The sequence below is a fragment of the Henckelia pumila genome, chromosome 4, assembly GCF_033568475.1.
Source record: "Henckelia pumila isolate YLH828 chromosome 4, ASM3356847v2, whole genome shotgun sequence".
Classification (NCBI taxonomy): domain Eukaryota; kingdom Viridiplantae; phylum Streptophyta; class Magnoliopsida; order Lamiales; family Gesneriaceae; genus Henckelia; species Henckelia pumila.
In genome coordinates, this window is record NC_133123.1 from 199,908,516 (window position 1) to 199,917,158 (window position 8,643).

Consider the following 8,643-nt stretch of genomic DNA (forward strand, 5'->3'; position numbering starts at 1 on the left):
TGTTGTCATTATATCATGATTTTGATATATTATTTGATATTGCATGTTATGTTACTTTTAATGAGAATATTATTCTCACTCGAGATATCTGACTGTTGTCTCGTTTTGTATGTGTACTTGGCTACAGGTGGGGCAAGATCGAGTCAAAGTCAGCATGGCTAGATCGGGTTGTGATTGATAGAAGTAGGGAGTCGATTTTATATTTCTAACTCGATATGTATTTTGTTATGTAAAAACTAGAATCGATGTATGTTCTAACTTTTGAGTGTTTGAATAACTGTAGACATGCCATGAATTGTATTATGCAAGTTGAATGTACTAATGCATGTTGAAATTGAGATTTTGAGTTGTTAGATTTTTCATTTTTACAGGCCTTAGTTTATTTTTCTGAGTTTTAGTAGGGCACGGACCCCGTGCCTACATCCTTGCCAGGGTCCGTGTACCCTCGCATTTTGAAATGTGCTGATTTTTTTCATGCACGGACCCCGGACATGCATTCGTGCATGGGTCCGTGTGAACATTCACTACAACAAAAATGCTGAAAGACTACGGTGAAAAAACGTAGTTAATTGAGGGTTTAAAATCGTAGTTAATAGCCATGTATTTAAAAGTGTGGTCATATACTACGGTAAAAAACCATAGTCGTTTGTCGTTAAAGACAACAGTAAAAAACCGTAGTATTTTGTCGTTAAAAACTACGGTTTTTAACCATAGTGTTTTCTATTGCACTTTTAACTACATAGTCTTTAACGGCGGTTTTAAAGACCCCTTTCACAAAGGTTTTTCACCCTTGTATTTTTTTTATGTATAAAACAAATAAATATATACTATTTCCAGTATTATAAATTCCTCAGAATTTTAAATTTGAAAATAAAGGTTAATATACAATTTTTCAGTATTGTAAATTACTCAAAATTAAAAATTTGAATCCTAGTTTCATACAAAATAAAAAATAGAGTAAAAAATGATCCTAAATTCCTAGTCTTTCTGGCTCTGCTAAAACTACCTTGAATCCTAGCTCCCTTTCTGTTGGAGAGACTTCCCCATGATTGGTCAAGACACGTGTTTTTTTTCTCGTTATGATCATGATACGTGGCCTTGACCCTGTCAAGTTAACTCCCTTGCTTGTTATGTTACGAATTGGTAGCCCTTTATTCTCTTCAAGGAATATGTTTCTCTATTCCTGTGTCCAATGATCGACTACAAGACGAATGTCCGTCATCTAAAATATATGCATACCTCTGTTGTAGATCCGTTATCTCACGTAGTAACTCCTTCTCCCTATCACGAGCAGCCTCTAACTACAAGAAGGAAATAATATTAAGATTTACTCTTCCGAAATATCTTCAAATCCAAGTATAGAAAAATGCATATGCCACAGCAGAATAACATACATTCACATAAGCACACAAAAATCTAACATTTTTTGGCCAGCCCCCTGCACATAGAAGAAACTATAGAAATACAACAACAGATGAGACTAGAACATACAACATGAGAAAACAATATTTAAGCAGCAAATGCTGTCACACAATCTTGTCCAGGGCGGGTAAGATAAGACGATGAAGACGATGACTACGATGAGAATGACATTTCTTACCGTATAAATGACAACTCATTTCTTGCCAACCTGCCACAAATCTGGAGAATAAAAAATTAACCCAAGCAAAAGTAAGTGTCTGGAAGATAAGACGATGAATACTATAAGAATGACATTTCTTGCCACTTAGAAATTGACAAAATTCAAATAGAAAAATGCATGAACCACACCTGTGGTATAATCATTGAAATATTTTTCTTCTTCATATCCATAGCAATATTTGGATCAGAAAACATATGAGTATGCGGATTTTGAGCTCGACCCTTAGGCATGTGTAATAATCCATTCTCCTGCATGTCAAATCATATTTTACCTTTCACCAAAAAATAATAATAAACACAACTCATTGCACTCCTCGCCGTCTAGAATTAATATTTCTTTCTACGAGTTGAACTCACTTAGACAAAAGTACTATGGTGGCGATTAAATTACAAAACATCTAGGCCTCGCTTCATCACAGCCTAAGCAACCAAGAAACAATTTTTTCTGGCATCTCGTCTAAAAAAAAGTTATCTATTGTATTAATTCAACTAGTCATTCGGCATCAAAACCGACATTTCAATATACCGCGGCTATATTCCCTGGATTCGAGAAAAGGGTAACTTGTTTTCCCATGATTATTTGAATGCTTGTATCTTACCATATTCTACGAAATTACAATATTTTTCAGCTTATCTTATTAAATAAATGGGATGAAGTAAGCAAAAAGGCGAAACTTTAATGAAACTTTGATGAAAACAAAATAGCAAAAGACAACACAAATACAGTTACCAAATCCAAAATTCATAGTTCCTCACCTCGTTGCTAAAATAAAACCTGTGAGCACGAAACGATTCCCGATCTCATAGTCATGTTATGCAAGTAGCCAAAATAAAGTCTTAAATCAACAAAAATTAAAAGGTATTCAACTAATAGTAGGAAAATAACAAGAAACAAAGCAATAATAACAACCATGCACCTTTGATAAAAGAGGGAGGCGACGAGTTTGCAGCGGCGTCTCTATCTTTCGATGAGACAAATTATGGGGTTTTCAGCCGCATCACACCCATGGACGCCACCCCAACACCACTCTTCTTTGTGTCGTATGCGCCTCCCATACCTGCAGGGACGGAGTTGAAATAATCAAAAGAAAAGCTTAGATCTGAATAAAAAAATTGGAAGGGATCGTGAAGATTAAAAGAAAGGAAAAAGATACGCATACCCATCAAAATTGGAAGGGATCGTGAAGCTTGAGGCTTCTGGATCTCAAGGAAGCATCAAGAAAACATAATCGAGATTGAGAGAAAGCTAAAGAGATCGAGAGAAAGGGGGAGACGAAGTTCATAAGTTCACAGAGAAAACATAGACCTATTACTTCACCAGATATAAATTAAAAACACTGGGAAACAACTTTAAAACATTGATCAGCTTCGTTAGGACATGTCAATATGAATTCAGAGATGGGAATGCATACAATTCAATTCATACTTTAACTATAGTAATTCCAGTCCAAGTTTAATTGAAATCTTCACATATTCGGCCAAAATTCAAAATCGAAAACGAACAACTCTCACTACAATAAGAAAAAATACGAAAGGCAGCAACCAGTAAAGTAAGAACACAAGTTTCCAAAAATAAAACCAATTAAAGAACCAAACTAAAAAAATATGCAACTTCACTCTTTAAGTGACTAGTTACGGATAAAAACTATTATGTAGAGTTAAGAATAGTAGGATTTTAAGTTTCCCAATAACTTTGTTACATTTAAATAGTGAACAAAGAAGAGAATTTCAGATCCTAGACCAAGCAAACAATCACAAAGGAACATAACATGAACACCAGTCAACATTCAAACCACAAGTAGTAGCAACAAGTTCTGATTTTGCATCAATAATAAACAAAAAACCTTTAAAGCCCATCAATCCAAAAAGACATAAAAGCAGAAACTTTTATATCACAACATTGAATAAATTGAATCAAGTCCTTGCTAATTCAAATTTCAAATTAATTAATTCACACATTTCCTTCGGAAAGATTGGGACATGCAAAAATGAGAGTCGAAACCGGTGCGGAAACGAGAGTTAGAAGCAAAGACCCGACAAAAAGTCCTGGAAGATTCCCTAATCCTAATGAAATCGCCCCTTCATCGCGTAATGGAAAAACCACAAAATACGCAGTCAAAATCTGCATAATCAAACTATAAATTAGCAACATGACAACATAATCGTAAACTATTCAAGAAATCCAGAGAAGATGATCCTCTACGGAGACCAAAATCCACGAATATATACTTACCGATTCCAAAGGTTGATGGAACTCTTCGAGCTGTTGGTTTTTATCCACTCGTCTCCACTTCGATCGGATTTCCAAATGTCAAAGCTTGGCCCTATTAACGTAAATACAGCAGCAGAAACTTAGAATCGAAAAGCGATGGAAAATGACTGAGAAAGAAGTTCAACCCGATTAATGCTTAGAATCGATTATAAAGAATGGGGAGAAACTTAGAATCGATTACAGCGCTAGCTCTAATAGATTTAAGAAAGAAGGGAAACTCAGAATCGATTCCAGTGTGCAAAGGGAGGAAAAATATGATGAATCCGATTAGGGCATGCGAGTATCGATTATCTGTGATTTCCAGAAATTCCAAGCCCGTTAAAAAAAGGCTCATGTGCAAAATAAGCAGCCTTATAAATAAATTAAAAAATCTCATATACTACGGTACCAAATAGCAGTAGTTTATTTATTTTTAAAAAAATACTCATATAACAGGGTACACAAAAAGCATAGTTTATTTATTAAAAAAAATGCTCATAGACTACGGTACAAAATAACCATAGTCTATTTATAAAAAAAACACGCTCATAGACTACAGTTCAAAATAACCGTAGTCTATTTATAAAAAACACGCTCCTAGAATACAGTTCAAAATAACCGTAGTCTATTTATAAAAAACATGCTCATAAACTACGATTTTTAAAAACCGATGTTGTAGAACACAAATAACAACGGTTTTTACAAAACTGTAGAGGTATATTTTTAAAAAACGCCCATTAACTACGGTTTCTGTAAAAACCTTAGTTAAATAATAAAACCAGTCTATTACCAAATTTCTTGTAGTGATTTGGTTGAGAAAGTAAGTTGGGAATTTTGATTTGCTGTGCACGGACAAGAGCACAGAGGGTGCACGGAGTCCGTACAGAAAACAGAAAGTTGAGTTTTAGTTCATTTTTGTGCAAGAACTTATGCACGGAGTTCGTGTACCCTGTAGTCTCCGAACCTTTGGCTACAGATTAATGCACGGACCCAAGCACGAAGGTGTGCACAGGGTCCATGCATGTATTTAAAAAAACATTTTTTTTACCTTTTTGTCTTCACTCTCTGTTGACGAGTACATGATTTATTCTTGATTAGATAATTTGTACCGAGGTCCTCACATTAAGTGGTATCAGAGAGATAAGATATTTGATTGAATTAGAAGAGAGCGGGGTAGATCGAGTCCGCTTGAATTTTTATTTTCTCGCATGCGATTGAATTCTTTATTTGATTATTTTGAATTCCATGTGAGCATGCTTTATTATTTGAGAATTATTTGAATTACATGATTTTGTGATTTAATTGCAAAGCATGAATTATTTGAGATACGAATTGTAAATGATTTTTGATTTGAATCCGAATTCTCTTGAGTTGAATGAGTAAGTTGAACAGAGGTTGTTGGACACCGAGTAGCGTATTAAGATTGAGATATTTGTGTCCTAACCCTTTGACTATCAGATATGCCTCCTCGAAGAGTCTTGAACAGGAATCCACCGGTAGTAACTCCTTCGGATGATCAGGTTAGTACTGGGACTAATCAGATGGATGTCACTACGACACCGATGGAAACCTTATTGAATAGGTTTCAGTCTTTAAAATCACCGACTTTGAAGGGTACCGAGAATGCAGTTGACTGTAAGAGTTGGTTGGAGGACATTGATCACTGGTTTGATTCTCTGGACTATATAGATGAGCGCCGAATCAGGTTAGTTGTTCATCAGCTTCTAGGTATTGCAAAAAGCTGGTGAATTACGACGAAGAAAGCCATAGAGAATCAAGGTACGGTTATCACCTGGAATCTGTTTAAAACTGAGTTTTATAAGCGGTTCTTTTCAGTCCGTATAGAAAGGATAAAGGGGCTGAGTTTGCTACCTTGAAGCAAGGGAATATGAATATCGAGGAGTATGTTTCAAAGTTTCATAGTCTGTTGAGGTTTGCACCACATATTGCCGATAACGAGGAAGAAAAAACCGATCTATTCATTAATGGCGTGAACCCCGATATTTTTTATTTGGTGAATACTGGTAGGCCCGAAAATTTAGCGGATGCAATAAATTAATCCATAGGAGCCAAAGCAGGTTTGATGAGACAGAGAGGAACTCAGTTTGTACCACAGCAACTGAGACAATTTCAGAATCAACCGTCTCAGTATCCGAATCAACCACCGAGGTATGAGGGAGGTAGCAGTGGCGGAAACAAAAAGGATTACTTTCGACTGAAATGGAAACAGTTCAAGAAGCTAGAGAATAGTTCTTTTAGTTCCAGTGGTTTGAAGCAGTTTAGTTCTGGACAGAGTTTTGGTTATTCAGGTATGTCTTGCAGGAAGTGTGTAGGTCATCACCTCAGTGAGCATTTTCGTGGGATTTTTGGAAGCTGCAATATCTGCCAACAACCTAAACACTTGGCCAGGGTTTGTCCTTAGTGTGGTACCGAGCGATCACAGAGTGGTAGTTATTCGAGATAGTCAGCTCAGCCTGAGAGGCAAGCTTCTGCAGTTCACTCTTTTCATCCACAGTAGCAGAATAGACAGGGAGGTAACCAGAACATGAATCAACCTTCGAGGCAGAATCCACGAATTTTTGCTCTTACTGAGGATCAAGATCAGGCAGCACCTAAGGATGTCATAATAGGTAATTGTTCGAACTTTGGTTATCTTGCTATTGCATTGATAGATATACAGGCGCATCCCATACTTTCATATCTGAGAAATTTGTTTTGATTCATTTTTTTTCCTTCTGAGCCTTTGTCTACTGTAGTTTCTGTTACTTCACCTTTGGGTGGAGGAATTGTTTCTGTGAAATTGGTTCGAAACTATGACTTCGATTTGAAGGGAATATGATTGAAATGGACTGTAGTGTACTTGGATTATCAGATTTTGACTGTATTGTTGGTATAAATGTTTTAACCAGGTACAGAGCTACAGTCAATTGTTTCCAAAAAGCGGTCAAATTCAGACCAGAAATGGCAGATGAGTGGAATTTTTTTTGTAAGGTTTCTCGATCCAAGATTCCTTTGATATCAGTTTTGTTGATGCATGACCCGTTTGTTACAGAAAGGTGCAGAGGGATTCTTGATATATGCATTTGATGTTTTGAAATCTAGCCCCAAATTTGTTGATATACCAGAGGTTAGAGAATTTGCTGATGTTTTTCCAGATGAGATTCCTGGATTACCTCCGATATGTGAGGTCGAATTTAGCATTGAATTGATGTCAGGTACTCAACCAATTTTGAAAGCTCCTTATCGAATAACACCTGTTTAATTGAAAGAATTGAAAAAAAAAACTCGAGGATTTGATTGCCAAGGGATACATCAGACCTTGTGTTTCACCTTGGGGCGCTCCAGTTCTGTTTGTGAGAAAGAAAGATGGATCTATGTGACTCTGTATTGATTACCGTCTATTGAACAATGTTACGGTAAAGAATAAATATCCATTGCCTCGAATAGATGATCTGTTTGATCAATTGCAAAGTTCATTGATAAGTGTATTTTATATACTTAAATTATATATGATTTTAATTGTTAATTATTGGCTTCGAGTAGATTTATGTGTGGGTTTTGTTGTTTTTGTGGTTGTAGAAAATTATTGAAGTGTTGTGGAAAGTGGAAGAAAAATGAGATTAATAAGAGAAATTAATAGAAGAATAATTAAAGAGGAAAAGAAGAAGCAGTAAAGAAAAGAAATAAAAAAGAAACGAGAAAAGGCTAATGGGCTATTCTTATTGGGCTTGAAGAATGTTTGCGCTTAGTTAAGCGCTAAAGAGAAGGAGAACAAGTGAAAACGCGCTGTGTCTTGCAAGTTTGAGAATTAAATCAGCGAACAGAAGGTGCTCTGGCGCCTTCCATTGAGCGCCCACCCCGTCGCTGCCATCTCAGATTTTAATTATTTCGGGCAATTCTCTTGGGCTTGATTTTTGGGCTTTTGTGATGATATAAAAAGAAAATTTTTGAGTCGGAATTTGGGAGACAAGAGCCGCCACAATACAACACACGTACATATCAGAGAAGAGATTTCTGGAATTGATCGTGGAGATTTTCCGAAGAAATTTGGGCTTACTTGAAGAACAAAAAATGGAGATCGACAGTCCGGACATGGCATCGCATCGACGGATTTGTTTTCTATCTTTTATTTAATTCTGAATATGTTTGGATTTTTGAATATGATTTGTTTTATTCAAAATTTTATTATGAACTAAATTTTTAGAGTCTAGAGGTCGGATGGAACTTGGTGTAGATACTTTCATGAATTTTTGATTTTATCGAATTAAGTTTCTTCTAGATTAATTGTTTTTCTAGAATTGAATGTCTGTTCAATTACCCGATCAATAATTGAACTGTAATATTTATTTGAAATCTGGCACTCGGGAGAGGATATTTTGAATAGGACCAATGGAAAATACACTTTAAATTATTTATATAACTCGGGAGAGTATATAATTTTAAAAGAGCTTTTAAAAAAACATTTTTTTGTATATATTACTGCAAGTAGATTTTTAATAGGGATAGTGGAATTGAATTAAAGTTGATAAAAATTATTTGTTGCTCGGGAGAGAGAAATAATAAACTTATGTGTTCTTGGCTATTAATTGACATGAATTCATGAAGATAAATTAATTAGGATTGATTGTTGTTGAAACCAGGTGAAATCTAAACCTCTAGACCATTTTTCTTCTGATTGATATTATTTGAAAGTTGTTTGTGTGCTATCAAAAACTCATTTGATTTTTTTATTTTTTTTTTCAATCTCTCAA

The 8,643-nt window shown here is 35.4% G+C and overlaps 1 long non-coding RNA gene across 2 annotated transcripts; it reads right to left on the reverse strand.

Annotated features, from left to right (window-relative positions):
- Positions 1 to 861: 861 nt before the first annotated feature.
- LOC140865921 (uncharacterized) lies at positions 862 to 4,221 on the reverse strand. 2 transcript variants are annotated; one of them, XR_012144755.1, is made up of 7 exons: positions 3,875 to 4,221; positions 2,802 to 3,763; positions 2,559 to 2,699; positions 2,398 to 2,416; positions 1,771 to 1,890; positions 1,601 to 1,641; positions 862 to 1,301 (listed from the first exon to the last, which is right to left on the reverse strand). It is a non-coding gene; the product is annotated as an uncharacterized lncRNA (long non-coding RNA). The 2 variants fall into 2 exon arrangements; XR_012144756.1 differs by lacking the exon at positions 2,398 to 2,416.
- Between the last annotated feature and the right edge of the window lie 4,422 nt (positions 4,222 to 8,643).